Raw genomic sequence first — 25,332 nt, forward strand, 5'->3', positions numbered from 1 at the left:
TACGGTTAACAATCCGACCTGTATAACATGTATAAGGCTGCGAAATCCTTTTAATACAGCCTCCAAGTTTATCCTTACTTAAATAACAAGGCCGATTGCCTAATCGCAATTATAACACCCTGTTTGAATCCAGTTATTTTGATCAAAAGTTTGGTAACGATCAATTATGACTAATTTTACATCGTAATACCAGAAATTTACAATTCGGCGACAGAAATTACGGAACGCGATAAAATCCCCCCTTCCTTGTATACTCTGCGAAGCCAGAAACAAAGAACACGCGAAATGTTGGTGGTGTATAAAATTCGGAAATTTGCAAAATTTACGATCACTTAATGCATGGGTTATATTGCGTTGTGATACATCTGACAATATACTCAGCCATCGGTGTGTTTAATCAAGGTCTAATTGCACGTCATAAACGTGTAAAGAGCTTTTTACCTATCCTTGCGTCACCGAGATGTCACTCGCAAGCCGCACCATCTGAAAGAGGTGTCACATTTGCATGCGAATACGTGTTATTAATGTTCTTAATACCGTGAATTAGCATTGCAAATTATGGTCAAAACGCATTTCACGACAAACGATAATTCACCATAGGCGGAGAAATTCCCTCTTATACTCGATATAAAACACGGAATGAATAATTAGCAATCTCGTGTGCCGCCAACTGCGAGGAAGCGGAAAGGACAAATTGCAGAACTTTTCGGAAAGGAATAAGAGACGCGCGATGGTAACAAAATTATACCAGGATACATGGCGCCGAGATTCGGCAGCCTGTTCATTAAAAGTCTACAAAAGTAAAGTAAATTAGAATATTGCGTCAGAAGTTTTTCATGTAACTTTTCGCTATTCGTGTCAGATAAATAAAGGCGCGCCTTTACGCGTGCAATAGACAAGGAAATGAAAGTCTGCGGTTCAATCTTCAAATATTGCTGAACAACTGGGTCGCAGGAACGATTGCGGCACTTTTTTAATTATCAGAAATCACGATGTGTTTTCAACGACGATCCGTGAAAGTTTCAAGAGTCGTTGAATTGAATTTTCGAGCGACTGTTGACTTGTTTTTTTGAAAATTAATATGCAATAAAATCTGAAATTTCAAAAAAAGTTCTCCGAAGTTCCTGCCAAATATCATTAGCATATAAGACCAAAAAATTTAATTTTTTTTCAGCTGTCGTGAGTAAACAGGGTCCTGTAAAATTATTTAAACAAAAGCTTACCCGTCTCACTATCCAATGGAGGAAAACCGTGAATGTTGAGCTGCCGCTTTGTTCGACCCTAACCTTTTTTTTGTAAAATGTTTTTTTTAACAAACATTTTGTATAGCGAAAAAGGTGGGTAGAAAATATATTACCGAATATTCCAAGCTCAACCTTTGCAGGTGAAAGTGACAATGCGTCAAGCTTTCAGTTACAGAACGATACTGAAATGGAGGGGAAAAAAAATTCTCAAAAATCAAAATCAATTCTAATAATGAGTAACAAGGTAAAAATATATCAGCACAGAATTTTAAAGCTGTTCAGATATTATTCCTTGTTTTTCATTCGTATTTTAATGCATTACAACTGGACGAAAATTTTGCGTCCAATTAACTCGAATACGTCGCTGGGGGTGAATTTAACCCGAAACATTTTTCGAACTCGTCGTAGAGTAGCTTGGTCGTGGAAACGAGCCTCGTGGCACCATTATTCATGCGAAATAAAGACCTTTTTCGACATTTTAGCACTCTCTTTAACTTGCCGATGTTTTACAATACTTAAACAATCAATTTTGGCGAGGAAAACTGAGAGCTTTTTCTGCGATCCTTAAACAATACTTATACATTTTCTTTTTTAGATTTTTAGAACTCATTTTTCAAGCAAAATATCACGTTCGGAGTGAATTACATCTCGTGAGACCGTTATGCGATTCTACCGAGGTGTGGCCTACTGGAGTTAAATTACTTTATATGAAACCTTGACGAGTGAATGTATGGAAAAATGTTCAAATTAATTCAATCTCATGAAGCTTGATCGATAACCTCTACGGATAGATCATTAGTGTATAATGATTTTGATAACTGTTACCGCGTGAGTTGCTACGTGGATTAACGGTAAAATCATTTTACTTTTTTACGAGAACTATTAGACAAAATAATCATCCTCCTAAGAGCCTAGTAAACGTATAGATATAAGGTTTGAGTTACAGATATCGGGTATTTAAATATTAATCAGTTTGCTTTCGGAAAAAAAAAATACGCATGGTAATTCACCGTCAACTCTGACGTATAGGAATGTTATAAAAACAATATTATATCTAATCGATCAATTTGATTGAGCGTGATCATATAATACGACGTATGAATGAAAGTAAGATTTGTTGAACGAACGCCTGCCGTTCATCAATTCGTACGACTTGTGTTTGGATGTTGGTTGCACGTACGTATAGTAGCAGTTGGGAAAGATGAATATTTTAATTTTTCAAATGGCAAGTTCATTGCGGATTTCCGTTGCGAAAGACGCTGTTTTTCGACACGGTGTAACGCGAACTTTTTGATCCGTGGAAAAGCCATCATCGTGGTTTGTCCGTATGACATCTCCGTGGAGTTTGAAGAAAGTATCGCATCACTCGATCACGTGACAAATTCCGGAATAATGTTTGCAGCGAACGAACGAAACTTGGTTGGCTCGTTGGACGCGTGCCAATGCGCGGGGTATTTTCTAACCGCAAGGAAAAAAGATTTAATTAATTCTGAGCGACGACTTGGTGCGGTAATTCCAAATGCGTATCAGATGAAAGGAAACGCGAAAGTTCGAAGAAGAGACTTCGATTTATCATCCCTTCCATACGGGATCTTTGATCCGATTGCAAGGGTAGGAAACTGCCAGGGACCTTCGACATTGGTCATACAAAATCGTTGACTCGTACTTCGTATTCCGAATACGAATTCAATTAGTTCTGCGAATTCTGTCATTTCTCCGTACGTATTGAAGAAAAATTGTATCGCAAGCAGAGTAGTCGGGGAATTGTTATAACTTTCGAATGCCTCGCGCTCAAACGTGTTTTTCCTTCGTTCACGTTTACACCTTGGCAAAAGTATTTCACCTGTAAATTAGCATTTCGTTACGGAATTAGAGAAAAGAGCATCATCTTCGCGCGATGCAAACGTAACGAGACAGACGATGTGACGTCACGACGGTGACGTTGCGAACAAATAAACCTGACTGTTCGTCTAACTGTAGCGATGATTCGGCTCGTCGATGACTCGTTTTTACGATCAATATATATATATATTTTGTTTCCATGCAGGAAATTACGCTAAATTGAACGTTCGGACAAGAATTACATTGGTGCTCTGTTACACGGAGGGTATTTGAATTGTGTTATTTGACGAAATTGATTAAATTTCAAATTAAATATCAGGCGGTTAACCGTCCCTCGAGGGCCGTAATATCTAATGATCAGTGAACAACGTAGCTTAATGACCTGACTAATGTCTGCATCGAATAACGATAGCCGACTGAAACAGAAAAATTTTGCCGAATTTGACGAATACGAGTCGATTTAGTTTCTACCGATATCGGCCCGCCCTGATAGATATATCGAACAGCTCACCGGGTCGCTTTTCATAAATTCCCACCGACGACTAATTCATACGAAAATCACGAAGCGGCTTCGTCGCGGACGAGGGAACTCATCGCGTGATTATCGTATAAACTTAACCCATCAACGTAACGCGTAACGTGTACGCAAAACGTGAATCCTGCGTGACGTTTGCGTCAGTCGCAGGTATAAGGCAACATTCTCGACCGAAATTTGGCGGGTAACAGATAGCTGCTATACTCGTATGTATAGGTATATTAAACCGAGCGTGAGCTGCACTAATTAACCGTTCTATTTCATCAATATTAATTCGTCCGAGCGGCTGACGCAGATGGCCAGCCGATCAGCTGGCCGTCTTTGACTCGTCGTCGTTGCACGTCAGGCGACCAAACGCGTTTCTTATTTCCTGCATCCAAAATCGTCGGCGTTGCGTCACTGAGAATTGGGTCTTTCACACTTTCGTCAAACCTGATTCCCGGCGTAATTTTCTATAACACCGTTAAAAATTCGCTAATTGGTGAATTATACGTGCCGAATTGGACTCCGCATAGAAAGCAGATTCGACAGGTTCGACCATTTTTATCACCAACTCCGCTTGACTACCTCGAGTCGTCTTAGGTATATATACGAGGAAAAAGTGCAGGGTACTCGTCACCCGTTAATTCGTATACCGATTCTAAATTCCGAACTACTCTGTACAAGCGCCGACTGTGAATCGACACGTGATACTCTATTTTAACATCGCGAATTGATTTGCGGACCCGCAATAATGGAGGTCAACTACCGGCTGTTACGCGGAATTGAATCACGCATATCGGCGCGATCTTTCTCGGGAACATTTTTCACCGATCGAAACGATTATTGGTGTGCATGCGGCGATCGAGTGATCATCGTAGATCACGTGATCATCGTTACACGTGTCAGTCAAACCAGGGTGAAAAGTTGCGACATTTCAAACGGGTTGCGAAAGATAAGTCAAAGTATAGTTATTACAAGAAAAACCTTTCAATCGGGTTATTCGATTTTTTTTTTTTTTTGGGGGGGGGTAATGGAAGTACAATTGTACTTTTCCTGTATATTTTCCGAGACTGAATGTGGATCTGATATCGAAATTGAATGAGATTTATATGAATATTTATTGTGAGGCAGTACGATTTTAGTCGAAGAATAGGCGCAAACCCCAATTCTATCTATATGAAACCCTATGGAGGGTGAAAACTACCCCTACACATTGAATCTTGTAAAATTAATGGCCAGTCTGAGATATCTGTTTGTCAACCAATGAATTTCATGCGTTATTAGTATACGTTTATTATCCTCCGCTAACGAATTATATTCACGAAAATACCGGTCTCTGTTTTGCATATGCTTAAAAATTCTAATCATTTCAAAGTTAAATATTTTTCTACACGAAAATGCACAAAAATGCAGGATTTTACATGGAACATAAAGAAAAATGACAAAAGAAAAGAAAAGAAAAGAAGAAAAGAAGAAAGGGCGCCGCTTATAGTGGCTTCTGTAACTTAAATGATTAATGAGGTAGTTTAACGGAAAAATAATAATTGTACGGTTCAACAATCGTCACTAATGACAGTCTTGCGAGTAAATTCTTCGAAGATGCGAAAGAACGTAGTAAAGCCGTACCGCACGTTTGAGTCTGACGTATTGGGGAAACACATAAACGGAGTACCTGCGGTACTCCATTCACAACTGTTGGCTTAAGGATCATGATCGGCGTGTCGCATGCGCTAGACTTTTTATTCACAGTACAGATTACACGGATGGATAATGTAGTTATTTGTTACCGCGAGGAGAGATCGTGACGAGGAAACTAATCGCGCGTATAACAGGATACAGGAGACTCGCTGTACCGCATATTTCTGACAATTAGTCAAACACTTGAACGGAGTTCCATAAATTCTTACCTTTAACCAACAAACTGATACCCCCCCATATAAGTTTCAGTGAGAGATTGTACGTTGAGAAAAAAATTTATATTTATCAAATAAAAATCAAACGGATCGTCATCTTATCTGATGTATCTGATGTATGTATAAGAAACGACTGAACAATCCCAAAATTACCGGCTTATAGTATTTGCCGTTACACGTATATTACTTCTAATTTATAGAGAGCTCGTTGAGGAAAAATTAATTCTATTTTAATTCAATCGAAATACGATTTATTCCCGAATTTTGAAGGTTCCGACCTGACACCTATCAAATTGGCGAGTCAGACGTGGAGGCGAAACACTTTGATATTTACACGTGAATCTTTTCACCCGTTAGCTCGCTCGTTAAATACAGCGTGATAGGGTAGCTTGGTTCCTGGTAATTAACGTTGCTGGCCTGTCACCGACAGTCGGCTGCAAATTGACTCCAAATCGTTTTACACGCATCGTCCATCCGGACTAAATGGAAATTTGTATACCCAGGTATACTTCGACTTTATGATTGGGCTTCGGCGTTGGAATAAATTGTCAAACAACGTGAGCGTATGTCGTATTATGCGATGCGTTGGCAAAATCTTAACAAACAAGTTCTACGAATTGTTTACAACAATTGCATTCTGCGAGTGATTCCTCTCTATATAATGAAGAAAGTAAATCTCACTCTCTCGACTGAGCAAACAATACAATGCCGCGTATTTGGCAGCGTTTATCTTTTCAGTTGTCAGAAATTATTTCAATCAGAGGTGCATATTCCGGTATCAGTCAAACAGCGTTCAACAAATACCGTTGTCGGTCATTAAACGTACACAGAAAAGTATTCATTTCCTTTACTTCCGGTCGATTATCTCGGTTTGGTAATTTAGGTGAAAAACGTATCCGAGTGATTCATGATCGAAAGTGACTCAGTATTGTAAAATTTATGACACCTCATAAAGTCGGCGAGTATCGTATGCGGTGTGTATGATAGGTACATCAACGTGAACGTACCGTAAAACTATTAGCGTAAAGTCGAACTAATTTTTAACCGACAAACCGACTGTGCTTTCTCCAAAGTCGATAGCGTCTCTGAAATTTCGCGGCGACTATTGATAACTGGTTGTTTCTGTCTCTTTTATCAATTTATTTATTCGAGATTTACGAGATTTGCAAAAGTTTCAAACGATTACGGAACCGGGTCAATGTTTGCCACATCAGCTTATTAATCACGAAGCGTAGCTACGTGGAATTTATAAACTGATATCAGACGGTGGTAGCAAATCCAACCGAAATATCGGCCGTTTTCACGCAAGCTCAAATCCTGCCGCTGTACTTTACGCGACGGTTAAACACAGTTTTCTGAATAAATTTCTATTTATTATAAATAAAGGGGGAGGTTATTATGCGAAAATAGAAACTGTGATGAAATTTATTATAAATATCGTTTTAATATGCAAATTAAGTAAAGTACCGACGCCACATCTGGTCTATAAACATAGATCGAGTTCAATGATATACGAAAGGTGGCTACGTGACTGCTGGCCGATCTACATCCATGTGATAGTTTACTAAATTTATACACGTATGAAAGATTTTTCTCCTTACAACGACTGTACGAGCGTTTCCCTAATTATTGTCCTAATGGATCGCCCACGGCAACGATCGTACCAATTTGGATATTCAACTTCTATAAAACCCATTATCGCTATGCTGCAAGCCGGATATCGTATTATTAATTTACCATCGTCGGATCTCTAGTGCCAAAAATACGATCGAAAAATAAAAAAGTATGATAACTCACCTCGCCTCGGTGATTCAGGTATATACGTAACTATTACCGTCGATTTCTTGACCCCGTCGTATCGTTTAAAAAGGGCAGATGCGCGTTCGATTTCAACAATTCATATCAGCCTTTTCTCACGCAATTTTCACACTTACCTTACCTGCACGCAACGAAACGCGGCTACAAATTTCTTGCGCAAGTTGCGTACCTCGAGACAATGTTTGGGTATAAGCAATGTGTCGAAGAGGTGTGACACAACAGACGAAACGTTATACGAACTGTCGAAAGTATCGCACGATAAATGAAAATAAAAGAAAAATTCGTGTAATACCGGTTGTATCAGCAATTTCCATAACACATTTACCACACTTTGCCGTATACATTCTGCCGTAAAACCAGCCAAAGTCGGAACAAAGAGTCGCGTATAAATGAATAGTGGATAACGGAGTTTATACTTATTTTCTTCCCTCGTTTGTGCGTCAATGACATTGGTGGACAATGTTCTCCGAGATTGTTCTCCCAAGGCCCGACTGCTCGATTCTACTGTAGTCACTTTTACGTTTTTGCATGAAATTACAATGCAAACATACGCGTACATACCTGGTAATATTCGTTGAATCGGACGATGAATCTTTCCTACTATTGCGTAAACCGCAGCATTGTTTTTCGTGTCGTTGTTTATTTATTCGTTTCGTTTTTTTGTTTTGTTTTTTGTACACCCCGGTATAGAAGCGACGCTACAGTTTAGTTTGTAATAACAATAACGAAATTATCAAGTAAAACAACGAAAGAAAGGAAACGAATAACACATGTGATCGAACACACATGTAACAAGTATGTTGAACTGTTACGTCACGTTGCTGAATAAAAAGGCCGTACCAACTACGTCCGATTATCATTTTGACCTACTTATCGTTGAGTTTTCAATAGAACTTAGACCTTTTATCTTATCAGAGCTGTCAGGTGTAACAGAGTATTGAAAAATTTTCAAAACTAAGTAAATATATCAGCTTTGCCGTGATATTACCTGGATTACAACGATTATGTACCGCAACCACTGAACAAGACGATAAATTTTTCTGGCTAGAAAATCTGAATCCAAAATTAATCGTTTATAAGATGGAAAAAAGTGTCCGTCATACGAACGTCCAGGGATATGCGCATAATATTCACAATGCGGTCTCTCAACTCTGTCCGCATTATTATTAACCATATTGTTACAATAAACATTTATGTGCGCCCCCGTTGGCAAGCATATCCAATCGTACGATCTTGTATAGAATCTTGAAACGTTTCCATTCGCCAATATGTATATAAATATATCAGCAACACAAAATTTTTCCAAACAAGATCCGTGTATGTTTGCTGTATTATTAGCTTGTCTGCGACCAGTTGGTTGGTAAAAAAAAAAAAAAAAATCACACGTACTCAAACTGGCTGAATTACATTTTTCACATCTCACAGCGCAGTTATTATAGATTATATCTACATGTATAGTAAACTGAGAATCTTTTAATTAGCGACATCAGGCACTATTTTATTTTATCTAATTTCCTTTTTTTTTCCCCCTCTTCATTTTTTAACTGAACTAAATCTGATTACTGCAAGGCAAGGCTGCGAAAAGGCTGATAAAATCGCTACAGGGTACTCGACGTTGAAACTGTTGGCATGACCTCAAATCGTTGCAAACGGAAAATTTTGCACTGCAGTTTATCAGCTGGTCCTTGATAATGGCCTGAAATCGTGGAAACTTGTAACAGAATTCATCGAAACTGTATGAAAACTGTTGGACGTAAATTATGTTGAATAGATTTTCACCAATACCTTGAATTCGAAAAAGGATCGAGGCGTTAAAATCATTCAGGCTGCACACGAATATCGCCTCGAGTAGAGCAAATATAACCGCTGTCCAGACTTTCGTAAACTAACCGTCACATTTTATCAAGAGGATAGTGAGTTTCTCTGTTCGTTCCCGACGCGATTTCTCATCAACGTTCTCTCGGGTATGTCTTACGGGAAAATTTACCTATTAATTGTAAACAGGGCAAAAATGTTGATAATCATAATGGCAACATGTTCATCCCGTTAACGAAGATTTTCCCTCGCCGGAAATAAGCAAGAGCGTAGCAGATGGCGGATGGTTCACCTTGGGCTAAAAAGTTTCGGAGAGTGATTTAAGGGTGACTTTATGTGTATACCGGTAGACGCGTTCACTCATTTTCGAGGGCACGCTGATCGAAAACAGTCGTCTTCGTGTTGAGACAGCCTCGTTCCCCGGTCGTCAAATTCTTGATTTTCCCTCCAAAGCGTACCCTCAATTTAAAGAAAGCAACGCATGAACTTCGCGTGACGATAATTCACTTATCATGCGGAATTATACGAATTGATGATATTGAAATGATTTTATTCGTCCCCTTGATTTAATTCTGTTCCTTTTTCGTCTCCCGACGGCTGCACGTCGACTTATCGAGTGGCACTGACACTTGTATTAGTCTGACGTTGTATCGAGGCTTCTCGATAATTCATGAACTCTTTTAATTATATGTATGCACGAACGATTTGTGTATCGGTGAAATTCTGCTGAATTGCTCGCGATATCTTACATTGGATATATCGAAAATATGACGATAAATGAATAATTAATGATAAGTCGTTCAATTTGTCATACCGCTTGCCATTTTATACGCTGGTTACGACACGGGACAATATATCCTTGGGCGTATAAATACACCCGCGATGTTTATTTTCGAATCTAAGCACCTGATAGTATTTTATCCACGTGAAATTAAGCGGAGGAAATTATTTAAGCCTGCAGTTGTTCCGAGTTAATCATCCACGTTGACGCGTATATTATGATACTTCAAAGCAGACTGATATATTTCGATTTATCGATGCCGATTGTGATATGTGTGCAGTTTGTAAACATTATTACCCTGCCGAGATAGTCGATTCTGTTATCTTCGTATATTTATTTCGAAAAGATTCTCGCTTGTGGCAATTTGAAAATTTGATAAAAATAAAAAGAGAAGTCAAAACGAGTAATTTACGATCAAGAAACTTACGTGGCTGTGTGATTAAATCTTTTCGTTTCTTTTTTTCTTTTGGTTTACTGCCGAAATATTTGAGATAGTGAAAGGCCGTTCGAATTTTAAATATTTACACAATGTTTAATGCATAAATATCCGCCTCAATTTTCTTACAACTCTGAATATTCTTAAACCCAGTCACTCCGATTGATGCTTGGCAAGAAAGCAATTCAATTCGAGATTTCAATGGATTTTTGTTCGGGCCGAAACGCATTCGCCTTGCAGCGAGCGTATTTTTTATTTTCCGAATCGCGTCTACGCAGACTGGCCAATTATTGTAGGTTCGATGCCGAGGAAAATAAACATGAGGCTTTTCACGTCTGAATGCCTGCACAGATCGCGTTCCAATCAATTTTTCACATCATGCCTTTCGGAACAGAATCCGTGAAGTCGAACAATCCGAGCGGTGTGGCGGTACATTCGAGTCGAAGGGAAAATGCCTTCGAAGCATGCGCGGAAATGCTTGATTTTTTTACACCCTTTTCATCGTTTCCCAAGGCAAGCGCTCCGCGATTCCAATTCACGCTCACAATTTATTTCCATTAAGTATCGGCGGAAACATTACGGATCCGTCGCATCTCGACGCGGTTTCAAAGCCGAGCTGCTGCGCGATGTGCGGAATTAGCGCCAAGCCAAGAACGAGCAGCTGTAACCGTTTTATGAAATGTGGCGTATTTATCAAACTTGCCAGCTCCAAAGTGCACCGCTTGTACGAAAGTTTCAAGCCCGAGTTGAGGTCACTTTTCCAACCCTGGGAATAATGTACACGCTTGAAAGTATACAACAACCTAAGTGTATTCTTGGATAGGACTCGTCTCTGGTGGTATATCGACGGTGTGCAGTGGTTGGGTAGCGCATTCGACGAAGAAAATGAATAATCTCTTACTTACTCACTCACTTACTTACTTGTACTAGGTAGAAAGTTCACCGCAGTTGTACGCGTTTAATCGCAAAATGTCAATATTTTTCTTCGCTATTTTCAATTCACTCCAAAAACGACATTCATCCCCTTACAAATATAGTTTTTCGTCTATGGTGTTGAGGATAAATTTCACGTCTCTTGCTCCATCAGGGGAGTTGATTTCGGGGTAAATATACTCCTCAAACCGCGAAGACAAAGCTTTCAGGCTTTCAATTACAATATCTGAGTGCGACAGTATTTCAATGTTTTTTAACCGGTGAAATTCAACCGTTTTAAAAATTCATTGTCCGGTGATCGTTTCGGTGGATGCTTGAAGATTTGCATGTTTGAAAAACGTTTGATTATATTCAGCATAAAGACACGATGATTATTAATTGTGTTTTACTCGACCCCTCTCACCGTTCTCAGATAATTCTCACTGCGTCGAGAATTATAAACTGAAGAAGCTGATTATTATTACGTATAAGAATTATCACCGCGGATCCTTCGAGCGTTCTAAATCCAACGCGTATTACGCAAGAAAAAAAAACGATATATATTGTCTTTCTGCTTTTTGCTGTTACGATGACATTTTCCATGGGTTACAGTTTGACCTTAAATGAAATTTGAGCCATATTTTTATCTCAGTGTAGGTATATACTTCAAGTGCAAAAGCAAATGATTTGTGTAGCTGAGAAAATATCACACCGTAGTGCAAAAATTTATATTCATTCAAACCGTGACAGAAGGTGTTTTGACGAGGTAAAAATTGGTGATAAAAAAAAACGTTGGCAATATTATTGAATGGGCAAACAGTGGACGATAACGAATACGACCGATGATTATTGTTGATCAAAGAAATTACAGAGCCTTTATAGAAACATGCTGCGGCAAATTTCATTAATTTCACAAAAGGAGACGGGCGGATTTTTCAAGAGGTTCAAAATTCCGATGTTTTAATTTTGATGTCCGTGACGACTGCGAAGCGAGTTGACCCGTAAGGCTTCGCAAAGTTCAATCAATGGTTGCAGTGTAATCCGCATAATGCTAGCAGCCGTTTATTTCGCTTGTAAAAAAAACATGGGCAGCAAAAAACGACTTGAAAAATACTCAAGGATAGTGAACGCGACAAATTTTCGCCTTTCCGAAATCGACGAATGGCAAAATACCGGGATGCAAACAAATTAGTGTAATCTCTTTGTGCTTCTGAGACTTGTCCCGCAGCCATTTGGTCGAACCGTTCATCGCACCTCGTTACGCAACCATTCGTTCTGCTATTACTGAATGAAAAAGATCTCTCTTTTGCACCATCGCGTGCCGATCGGCCAATACGTCAAATGAGTTAACCTCTTGTTCGTCATTTGGTCAAGCCAGCTAAATCACAAGTATTAACTTCTGTTCGTAGCAAGTGAAAATCACGTGAACAGAACGTGGTTCGTCAACGAGTCGCAAGTTACGATGACACTGTTCTTATCGGTTCTCTCTCCACGTCGTCACGACCATTCGTTTCTTCACAAGTGATCGAGATTGTCCCTATTCCCATCCCGATAAGTTTGGCACTGCGTTTCAATCGGCTTTCGCAATTCGTACGCCTTCTCCTTAAATCAATTTCGCCTCTATATATATTACATATACAACACTGACCGTTATTTTTAGGAGGTTATACAACGATTGTCTCTGGGGGTCAAATTCATCCCAAGAGAATTATATATATATATATATATCAATGCGCCAAATCGTATTAGTTACCTATCCAGTGTAATCGTTTTGTTGTTCTGTCCGCAAGAGAAAATTGTCTCGATAATTTTCAAACGTGATCTGTTCAAATACCAAGTATTGATGTGCGTGCGGGTATTGATTGCTTCTTAACGAGCCAATTATCTATAACGCTTCAGACACCCAAAACACAATTGCGTCGCAATATATACAACAATTAAGCGAGAAATCCCGAGTTCTTTGGTACACCATCTCAGTGTATAAATTTTATCGCTTTGTTCAGCCTTGTTCGATAACAGCTATACAGATAGTGATAACAAATTCAGGCTCACGATTTAGGATGGCGTTTGTTAAACATATGCACATACTCTCGTACTACTTATGTCATAATTACACATTAACGTCTACGTAACGAAGTTATGTACTATTGAAAACAGACGCTTTACTTGCTATCACGAATTGCAGGTATGGTCAAACTCTCGTTCTACGATCCCAGCAGTTTCTCAATCACGCGTGATTCCGATTTGTTCAATGAAGATAAACGGGTCTGGAAGCGTCAATCATGTCGGGAACGCCGTTAGCTTCATCTTTCTCGACGATAAAACCGGATCGGATCGGCTTTGTCGTACCGTACAATGCGTGACAACGAATTACGGCCCATCTGAAAATGGAAGGTCAATTGTTCCACGTTGACCCAAGACGGAATCGCCGTATATTCTTGTCTCACTGACAGAAGCCGCCAGACGTTCGAGCTGCGGCAGAAGCTGCGATTGAAGTCTTCGCTCTTTCGGAGGACAAAGAGGTTCAACGATCTCAATTAAAACCGTGCGACGTAATGAAAATTGAACAATAAAATGAAAAATTAAATAAAAAGAAAGGAAAAAAGAGGAAAATATCAATTATAAAAATACTCCAAGTATAATAACCACGCGAAATGAGGAGTACAAATTTCTTTACTTTAATAATGCGCTCCGATTACGCATACAAAATACGACCGGTCTTTCATACTTTTCTGAACAGGGTACGCGGAGCACATTCATTTTGTCCGGATCCACGCAGACGAGAGATGATTCACGAAGGTTGAACTGACGGAATTATTTGCATTAAAAATATTTCACGGATATATATATATATATATATATATATATATATATATATATATATATATATATATATATATATATATATACGTATGTATAAGGCAGCTACGCCGCATGTCTCGCAAAGCCGAATCAAATTTCGGGAACATAATAAATAGCTTTCAAAAGCTCTCGTTCCGAAACTCGATGTACTATATGTACATATATATCGTCGGATACCAATCTCTGAATTCTTTGAATTCTCGATGATCCTTCGAATGTATTATATACATATATACATATAAGACACGCGATGTTCGACAGGCATTATCAGTTTTCAAATAATATATATGTACGTGTATATAATGTATTCCCCGCATCGAACGTGATTGAATGTCGACGGTTGTTAAATCGGCATGGTTGGTATAATTATAAACGTTTTAAGCCTGAATCAACAGGCTTGGATTCGAAGAATATATTAGACAAAGAGCTGGCATCGATTTTGTAATGCTCGATCAATCGTGTACTAACGTTATTGTATTATCATAACCTTGATTGAACTTAAACGGGTCTCTTTGCCCAAACTGATTGTGAGATCACGCAGAAATCAGGTTTCGCGCTCAAATGTAACCCGACAAATAAGAGCTGTCGAAAAAATTTCGTGTCTGATGATAATCCGGAAAGTCGCGGCGTTCCATGTTTCTGGTCACGTAGGCAAGTCAACGTGATGTAACTAAATATTTCCACTCTATTTTCATCCAGCCACTCCAGCGCAAGATTATCATCGGCGATTCCGCGACGCGGAATTCCTCCGAGTTATTATAAATACCGATTTGGCGAAATTTTAGCGCGGAAACGTTACCGCTGATTGTACGAAAATCACGCCTGCGGATCAAGCAAACAGTTCCTCCTCCACCACCACCACCGTTTTCGGTACATCGACCTCACGAATTGCGGAAACGGGTTCGAAAGGCGATTTCAACTTTCTACACATCGCGATATCTCACGCGGCTTGTCCAATTAAGCAGGACTATCCGCGGCTTCCTCGTTAACAACGTCACTGTCATCGTCAGGGTCATCGAGCACCACTGCGGGAGATAATATCGGAAACTCTACACACGATCGGGATATATCCGTCTTCGGACAAGCCTCCGGCCTTTGCCTTTACACCTTTTTTCATCCCGTCTTCATCTCTCCCTACGTCTGGTCTCGGAGGATATTAGACGGCGCTTTAATTCTGTCCCTCGACGCTGGACGATCACAATTCCCTGACCTTCGTCGAGTCTTCTTCTTCCTCTTCTTCTCCAGCTTCGTGTCAGCGTCCGAGTTGTTCTGTCTGAAATTAGCGGTGTCGGCGGTACTGATTTCGGGCTGATCGATACAAGGTCGTCGGAACGACGACACGCGCCTAAACCAATCCCTGGTGATAAAAGGAAGATGCGATGGGGGGAATCCCGGGATTAATAGATTACAAATTTGACCCTGGAATCGCCGGCTCTTCTCCCATGAGTGAGATAACATTCAACGACCGAATGTGACTCTGGCACAGACTACGGAATTAAGCCTCCGCGGCGTTATTTCGACGTCAGCTATATTTCATACCCATTCCGAAAGGTCAACCACCCTCGACCTTTACCCTTTCTACAAATCTTACAATCTCAGGATCAACCCTGCAGTTGTGCGTCATCCCCTTTTGGACACACTCTTTGTTATGGGCTTGCACGAAACCACGCGAGTCATGTTTCAACGAATGTAATTAGCAACGGGAGGTATTTCTGTTTGTACACAGGGGGTAAACATGGCAGTGTGAAATTAAAACGCCATGGGAATACAGGTCGGATTTTCGCTGCCTACGTAACGCGAGAGGCGCCTTTATCTCTGTGTTTACACGACGCTGCACGAAACATGCGTGATGATTGTCTCCCAAACCGACGACTCGGGAAGCACGAAATTCTCGGGATGAGTAGAAAAAGACGTTGCAGGCGGACTGCGTGTTCGTATTCAGGCGTTCTGGATACACAAATTGTGTCACGTATGCAGGTCACTCGGTATGAATTTTCTTCACGTCGCCACGGGGGTCAACCGGATTAAAAACTACCGAGGTCGCATCGTCTCGCGACCCGTGAGTCTGCTACTTTGATGAATTCACTCTCCGTGAAACGGGGCACGGATAAAATATAATAAATTGAGGTATTTTTCGGAGAATTTTCTGCTCTCGAAGGAATTTTCTTGCAGTAAATCAATTTCATTATTATACGCTATTCCGTTGCTATTTCGCAGTGAAATCAGTGACACGTCGTGAACGCTTTTACCAGTCAGACACGGCCCCAGTAAAAGCAGCTACTTCTCATTAGACAAATTACATCTGCTACTCTGATTAGACTTCAAATCTGTTTATGTTCGACTACTTAACCGGATCTTCTTATCAAACGAACGCGTAGAAACGTCCGACACGTCACACGATTTGCTTCAGATAATTTAACACGAGCGATATAAATCTACTAGTTTCGATACATTGTGGGTAAAAAATTGCTGCAACTTGTATTTTGATCGTGAAAGATATCTCTTTTCGTTAATTTCACACGACGAAGTTTTGAATGATGACACTGACACAACGATCCTTTCGGTTCACTTCGACGACATTTATTTTCAAATTGAATAATCCATCTCCAAAATTGCCCAATTCCTTTAAAACGTGCAAAGACGCACTCCCCAGGTCTGAAACGTTCTACCCCTTAGTTTATTTTCTTACGAAATTGCTTGTACCGGGCGACAGGTTGTCAGTTGAACTGATCTGCGCTTGGCAGCAAAATTTTATCGCCCGTTGGGATCGTTTCGAATGAAATTTGAAGCACAGGTATTTAGGTGAAAATCGTTTGCGCGGCGTTCTCGTTCTTTCATTGTGTAATAAATTAAGGTAGTTATATGACTCGACTGATTTCAAACGAGTCGAGTTGACATTGAACCTATTTCTGCCGGCTGAAATTTGCTCCCCAACCTTCGGTCTTGGCGAAAGATTGCGGTTGTGACACCAACGTCGAAACGCGCTGATAAGCGGACTCGCCGTAAAACCGGCCGGATTTACATTTATTTCACAGATTTCCCAAACCCTAGACTATTCGGAGAAGTGGGTGAAGGCTGGGTGCCTTAAGCCAACCAACGAGACCGTCAATATCGCGGTATAATTATGCCTGCGCAAACCGTGCAAAGATCGCCCACCTTCTCCCTTACGATCCACCTGTCCCTCAGTCCTATTTCACCTACAAGCCAAGGCCCAATTGTCCGCTGATCGTAGAAAATAGCGATTCAACTTGCGTAAAATGAATATGTACGTATATGCCTGAACGCAACAAAATCCCGACACCTCGGCTCGAGGATCGTAAATACGTTAACCTAAATGGAGGCAACCGCGAGGGTGAATCCAGCGAGTGATCCTGGCGTTGCGTTGCTGGATACACGTTCCAGGGTTCAGGGAAAACGGGATGAAAATGTGTTTCCCGGCTCGGGATTATATGCAGAGGTGGTTGCTTTACTTTCCTGACAGGGGAACCAGACGGGGAGATATTTTGCACCGCGTACGAGGTCCGGGTCACGGGATTGGGGTGCTCTCACCTAGATTACAATTCAAGCTCGCCTCACTTTCGCGGAGTTAGAAAATTTCTTTGAATTTCAACTGAGAGAAGTGAACTAGACTTTGACACGTTCCACTCGAAGATTAATCTGCACGACGATGTCTGATGCCATAATCTTGCCAAACTTTTTATTTTCCTTTTTTTTTTTTTTTTCTTAAACTTCTTTCAACCTCCTCAAGTTCCTAGACATATTCGAACCTAAATAAGAAAGAAGATGTGCAAAGTAATCGTCATATATATCTCGTTCAATTCTTCACCGTCTTCGATTAGAAAATTTCAATACATATTTTTCGCAACTATTTTGCCATGCCAATGCCTCGCAGAAAAATCTTTGTACCGCCTACACCGATCCATCCCATTGGTGGAACGCGTGCAAATAAAGGTTAGAGTGTTTGTGTTTCGCGAAGCTTCGAATAACTGAAGGAATAACGGGAAAACAAACGTCAAAGGAAAACGAAACAAAACATGGGATACGGGGAGGGTCCGACGGGGGTGGTGAATCGGAATTCGACATTTCCGTGGAATTGAAACGCGTTCACATTGTGCGAGTGCAAACTTTGAGCTCTTTCCGGAATCGAGTAACACGAGACGACAGCTCAGCGTATCTCGTTTAAACATACGCGCATTCCTCAAAAAAAAAAAAGCTGGAAACAAAATACTCTTTCGCATGTTTTTAGGCGGGTTGTACGATGAAATTTTTCCACAGGCCAATATTTTCTCGAAGCATGTACTTTCCCTTCTTACTTACAAATTCGAATCACTTTCTCAGAGGTCCATGTGAAATACGGATCGAAACCCTCTGTTTAACATAAAGATTGACTGAACAGACGGTGGGGTAAAAGAGAAACGCAACGTCGACATGCGGACATAATGAACAAGTGAGGGAATGAAATTTTTCGATGGTTTTTAATATCTGAAGAGTAAAGGAAATACGACGGCCAACTACGGTGTGATTATTTATTGGGTGACGGAAGTTTTTTTGTTTTTAAACCAACGAATATGAAATCAGTGTCAGGACCGACCAATTTCTCAAACAATACTCAATTCACTAAGTGGATCACATTTTTTACGAAAATAACTCGCTTGTCGCCAGACTCCGAACCGATCACAAGATCGTTGCCAATCGATTGCTCGTCTGGCAAGTAAAGAAGAAGAGTAATACTGGAAAAACTGAAATTATCAAACTATTCAGTATACGTGTATGAAACGCGCTTTCAATTTGAAGAGCTTTCAAACGCCAACATTCGGAAACAAATAAAATCAATTTTTGAAGTCTGTGTGAAAATCGAGTCGTGCTACAGCTAAAATAAATAAATTTCATCACTTTTTACACACGTATAATTACCATGAATTTCTGACGATCAAAGCTCGGATGGAATTGTAAAAATATAACTTCACCGCGCAAATGGATAGGTGGGTAGGTACGTATATTTATCTCCTGAATTTTGTAGAAAAGTCGACTCATAAGTCGATCTTCAGCTTAGGATAAAATCATCCAGTTTACCCGGAAGCAAGGTCAGCTCCGTTGTTAAGAACTAAAATTCCTTGGCGAGTAGAAGTGGCACTTCTCGGCTCTTCGAAATTCATAACTTTGGCACCCGGCCAGCAGACAAACGGCGCCCGGCGTCGCGACGCCTGCACGCTCTGCCATACGACGAATGGTGTGTGTGGCCTGTAGTACGTCGTTCCTTCCAAACATCCAGTGTAACTCCCTGAACCGAGCCTGCTACGTAGCTCGCGGATTTTTGCGCATATGTACGTAGAGTTGGAAACGTAAAGCTGGTTTTTAGTATATCTGGATAGGCTTCAATGCCCAGCTGTTTATGCCTCGAACGACTGTGAAAACATCACCGACCCGGTTGTAACTCGGGGTTTTCGTTACTCGGTAGATTCTAGTTGACGAGTTGCGTTGATTTCGTTCCCTTTATACTTGAGATTCGGCCGATTGCTATTCCACACAGAGTTTCGGGTTACAGTCGATGGAGCAAAAGGTGAACGCTGAACTGAATGTTGAGTAGCATTAACGCGTTATCGCAATACAGGTACATATATGTAGTACGGTTGAAAGGTTTCGACGTTTCACAATTATCGAACAAAACAAATGATTCTACGTGTATTTTAACCCCGCGTGTAATTTATTACGTCGCGTGCTGTGAGAATACACTCAATTATTGCTCGTCGGAACTCTTCGCAATTTTTTCAGTACGTGTACAATATTTTTGGATTTGATTCAGACTCGTCGTCCGATACCCATCTGTATACGTCAATTTTCTCGCAGCGCAAGCTGAGAAGATCGTGGAACGTTGTACGTTTCTTTGGCTGTTTATCTTCGTGCTGGAATTTATTTCAATACCGCAGATATCGGCGAGGAATTCGTCGTCAAGAATCTATTCATACGATCTGCGCGTCGAAAAGTTGGACCCACCCCGTTTCGTTGCTGCATATAACCGACTGACCCACTCAATTGAGTAATTTCGCGGTAATTCAAGTGATTCATGTAACAGAACTGCCAGCATCGTACACGTGGAGGATGTCGTCGTAGGATATAATAATAATCGTACTCTCCGGCTGTATCCGGTTTTTTTCGGCAGCGCGAACCAATTTTTACTGCTTTTCGAATCAACGGAACGGATGTTCGGACAATTCGTTTTGGACGTTTTTATTCTAGCGCTTCCCCGACAATTACGAGATATATCTAAACGAAATTACAACCGATAGGTACTTGTATTATTATTATATGTATAAGTATAATTTAGATCCTACCTTCGATTTCATCGATGCTGCGATACGGATCTATACACACGTCGTACATCCATAATCTACCCTAGGAATCGTGGATTCTTAGGAAAACAGCCGCATGGCGACACAAGCTTTATTTATACACATACACGTGTAATGTTTGCGAGAAAGCGTATAATAACATCACGCGAATACAACGAACGATATCTTATTTTGATGAAAAATATATCGATCGTAAATTTTTTTTTGTTTTCCGTTTCGCTTCTCTTTATTTTTCCCTCCGTGTCACAGCAGTGATTCAAAGTTCCAATGAATCATTCATTTTCTCCGCATCGCTGCACCTGCTCCGTGCGATTTCTTGACACTTGTGTTTCAGGTACGCAGAATTCGATATTTGGAAATCTATACGTCAACGTCGAAATCGACCGCGACACGTCCCTCAATAATGAAGCTAATAAAGCAAGTGTAAAATACTCTTCGTAGCACGAAACGACGAACGTGTTGGGTGATGCGAATCAATTTTCAAATCTCTTGTGCGATACGAACCTCTGAAAACGGACATACGGTAATAAAAAATGATAACGAGGTGGAATTCCTCTCGAAGAGAAATTCAGCATCGCTTTATAGCCGCGGTATGACAAGCTGTTTTTCTCCGGGTCTAAAATACCTCCGTGATAATTATGTTTAGCGACGGTGGAAGAATTTGTGCCCGCAGCCGGAAACCGAAATAGAACGCATGGAACCAACTCTGCGAATGCTGGTTGAACGTTCGCGGATTTAATAACACGGATACCTTACTCGCTGCAACGGTTTTACGAATATAAACACCTCGACAATGAATTGGCGATGCACCAGAAACCCGGAGATACGCGTGACACGACAATGTCGCAAATCTCCGTCATTCGCGTGCCGCACGTACGCCGAACCGAACAGCTGACTTTTGCAAAGCTGTTACGATCGTTTAATAACGCGTCCAGCCTTCGACACCCGGTCTCGTTATTATTAGGCGGTATGAAAATGAAACGGATCGTTGCATCAGTGTCCTATAGAAGTGCAGCGAGTTATTCAACAGCTGCCTGACCTTCCTTCATTCGATCACGTCCGACCGAGAGTCGGCAACGCAATACAGCAGATAATGCTGTTTCTCGAATAAAATGGTGCAAGGAAATAGCTGTGCGGCGCATAAATTTAAATGCCGATTTAATTTAGTTGTAATTTCGACCGTAACACGTGTGATATTGATTTTATGTTGATAACTTGATAATGACGTCAGGTCTGAAAACGCGGCAGATGCCGATTTATTTGTGGAACGCGGAAGGCTGGCCTCGATCTGAAAAACAAAATGCAGATCGAATACCTTATACGCCGTTTGTCGAAACGTCGTTAGGAATTAATCGCTTTATACGAGTTAAGATTCAGCAGCGATCACGATCATGGCCGGAATTTATATCAACGATGATTTATACAACCGTTTCACGCACCGTTGAAAGTATTTTAGCGACCATTCGACGAGAGAATAATCGAAGAGGAGAATTAAGATTAAAAAAGTCTGTAATTGCCATTTTATTCTTCGAAAATATACGTACATTTTTCTTTTCAGAACATTGGCCTTTGCGCATAAGTACATATGTATTATACTTTCTAAAGAGAAATCAAAGCTTTTATCAATTCGCCACTTCAATTAACTGATTCTTGAATCCGTTACGGGTAGATAGAATGCAGACGGAAAAATTCATGCAGAATACAGAGAGTCTGCAGCAGAAAAAAATTATTGCAATTAAATCCGTGGGATGAAAATATATACCTTGTGTCAAAGAGAATTATACATTATAGGAAACTGAGACGGCGGATACGAAAAACGAAAATTCCGTCACCGTTCTGTGAAAAAATTCGTTTTCTTCTTCCCACGCGATTGAATCGTATAAAATGTTTGCTTGTTGCAAAAATACGAAAGACAACCACGTTGGGAAAATCACTTGCAATCGTAACTGGAAACTTTGTCAGCTCTGGTGTCACTGCTTATTATAACGATATTCAGTGTCGATTAGCGTATCGGTCGCGTAATTTGGCACCTGGTCAATATCTTGAGTAACCAGACTAACGGTGCGCGACTTTCGCACCCTTCGCCATCAATCGCCGCCGCCGCAAAGTAACCTGGAGTTTTTCACACTCTCGTAACGATCTCAATTTGACCCGCAATTAGCTTACATAGGCACCTGAAATTCGCTCACCCACGGATCGCTGCTCGATCCTCGTTTCTCCGTTCCACCAAAGTCGCCGCATCGAGGGATCCGGCACATCCGTGTATAAAAAGTATAACGATTCACGTCCGCATGGCCATCAACCGAAACTTTCTAACGAGTTAAAATTTTAAATGCCAATTTTTAAAACCCCGTAACCCCGAGCCAAATATATACATACGTATGGAAATCAACGTCATTCTCACGTATTTTCGCTCATAACTCCAGAACTACCGAACCTATTTTCGTCGTTTTTTTTTTTTTTACTTCTGTGAACAGCTGCAACGTCTCGTCAGGTTTTAGGCTATATTTCGTTACTACCAGACCAACACTTTTGGTAATATAACGATATTTATCAGCCGAATCTAAATATGTATATTCGTGATTTTTGCGGCGTTTACTTTCGAGTACTTCCCGTGTGTCTTTCTCTCTCTCTCTCTCTCTCTCTCTCTCTCTCTCGTTAAACGTGAAACGAAATTCCGGCACATCGGCGACGTCGCAATTTCACCCCAAAGTTCCGACGGTGTCGCGGTGTTATTTACATTTTTTTATTATTTAAACAGCGACGTCGCAATTTCACCTCAAAGTTCCGACGGTGTCGCGGTGTGATTTAAATTTCTATTTTATTTTGTTTAGTTTATTTTCCCGCCCCCTCGACGAGCCGTCGCGCAGTCCTCGGCGAGAGAGGTTATTGATTGCGATACCGTGACGTAAGAATTATTATTTATCAAGGAATTATTATTAGAGCCGCGTATTACGGCGGCCTTCGCCGTTATACACGAACCGTAATGCAGTTACACATGCCGCTAATCTCCAGATTCAAATCGCGGACCGTACAACCTAGTGGACTATACATATTTAGGTGTTCAGATGGCTATCAGACCTGTTATACGAAGTACGGCAGCACCTGGATAAGTAGCGAACCTCGAAATGGAACATTATTTTTCACCAGACATCCCGGCGACGCGGTTCTCCTTGAGAGCTTTTGCAGCCCTCCCTCCCTCCCTCCCTCCCTCATCCTCGGCTATAATCGCTTGCACTGCAACTCAAGGGCTCTCGGCAACCTCTCGATTCGATTAGCCGGCCCTTCGAATCTCGCACCTCGCCTTTGTATGTACACACGTATAACAACCGAATCCATTATGCATAAAGCGTCGAATAAATTAACGCCACGTGACTCGCCGCCCGAATGCGCAATCGGTCGCACCGTGAATAATTCACCGATATATCTATGGATCGCATCTCACAGATCGTATCGTTCGACTTATAATCGTAGCTACTTAACGAGGTGTTAACGATAATATCCGGATTGTGTTATTATTACACATATACAGGCTTATACGCATCCTGAGAGCAAAGAAAAAATCCAAATCTAACAGTCATTCGGCCATGCGACTTGCGGGCGTAAGGAGATCATCGCCAAGGCCGCTTTATCGCTCGCTGCGCAACAACTGGTGACAAGTTTTTTTTCTCTTTGTATCCATGCCTCTGCATGCACCGATTTAAAAGAAACGAGACCGAGTTGGAGAAGATCAATCGCGTCGCCGATCCGCTCGCTCTAAACTGTCCAAAGTCATGTAGCGGCTATCGGTAGTGTACCTAATTAGCGAAATTGATTCGATCCTCCGATTTTGGCAAGCAGGCTCGTTTTTCTCCTCTTCGTCTCATTCTTTCCGCAATCGACAAACAACTTGGTATTTTATGATTTTCAACGAGCCGGTACTTACGTGTACTCGTACGATCGTTAACGCGGGCAAGTGCGTTGTACCGCCAGCGGAAATACGGAAACATTAACCGCGTGACTAATGAAGCTCAACGCTCGAAAGTGCGCGAATCGGTACGGAGATACGAAATACGGAGCTAGAGACAAAGTGATAAAGAAATTAATAAAAAAAAAAAAAACAAAAAAACAAATAACAATGCAGAGCTAATTCTTTTATTTTTCTCATCAAACGCCGGAGCTCGGCTTGGCATATATCCGCGCGTATCGTACCTACCTACGTTATACGCATCGTATAACTGCGTGAGGCTTATTTTTCAAATTATTATCAGTTCTGTCCGTTGTGGAAATTTACCGATGTAAACAAGAAGTCAGGGTATCGAGTGAAACATCTCGATTTGGAAAAATTTCTCATTCGTCAAACTTTATCAGAGCTTCCTTCCATTCCGGACCAGACTTAGGCGACAGTCCGAACCGAATTTTAATTCTAAGTTCAGAATATTTAGCCGCAGATCCGTAGTGAGATTGTTATTAATTGCGATGCTAATTTACAATTAACGGTGTTTCCAAATTGTTTCAACAACCGATCGCCACACTTTTTATACACGAAACGTCCGATACGATACATCGTGTTCAATCGATAAAAAAATGTTTGCGAACCATATCGTATGTAAACAAAAAAGAAAGAATTTATTTAATGCCTCCATAATATCATAGTAATCACTCCACGATAGCCAACTAAATTAGGTACGTCACTGCGGCAAGGGGGCGGAAAAAATGTTTCGTCTTAATGATATCTGTGTCGCGGTGTATAAGAATTTATCTGAACACGTGGATCGCGCTTCACCTTAATTCGAGCCGTCAAACGCCGAGTTAATCACCCGTTTGTTGTCCGCATTGTTTACGAAAGACGCGAGTGATTAC

The 25,332-nt window shown here is 40.8% G+C and overlaps 1 protein-coding gene across 15 annotated transcripts in view; it reads left to right on the top strand.

The window, feature by feature from the left end:
- Positions 1–25,332, top strand: part of LOC107225786 (cAMP-specific 3',5'-cyclic phosphodiesterase) — a 278,042-nt gene that overhangs the window by 231,320 nt on the left and 21,390 nt on the right. The gene's annotated exons all lie outside the window — the stretch shown is intronic.

Source organism: Neodiprion lecontei, chromosome 4 (assembly GCF_021901455.1).
Source record: "Neodiprion lecontei isolate iyNeoLeco1 chromosome 4, iyNeoLeco1.1, whole genome shotgun sequence".
NCBI classification, from domain to species: domain Eukaryota; kingdom Metazoa; phylum Arthropoda; class Insecta; order Hymenoptera; family Diprionidae; genus Neodiprion; species Neodiprion lecontei.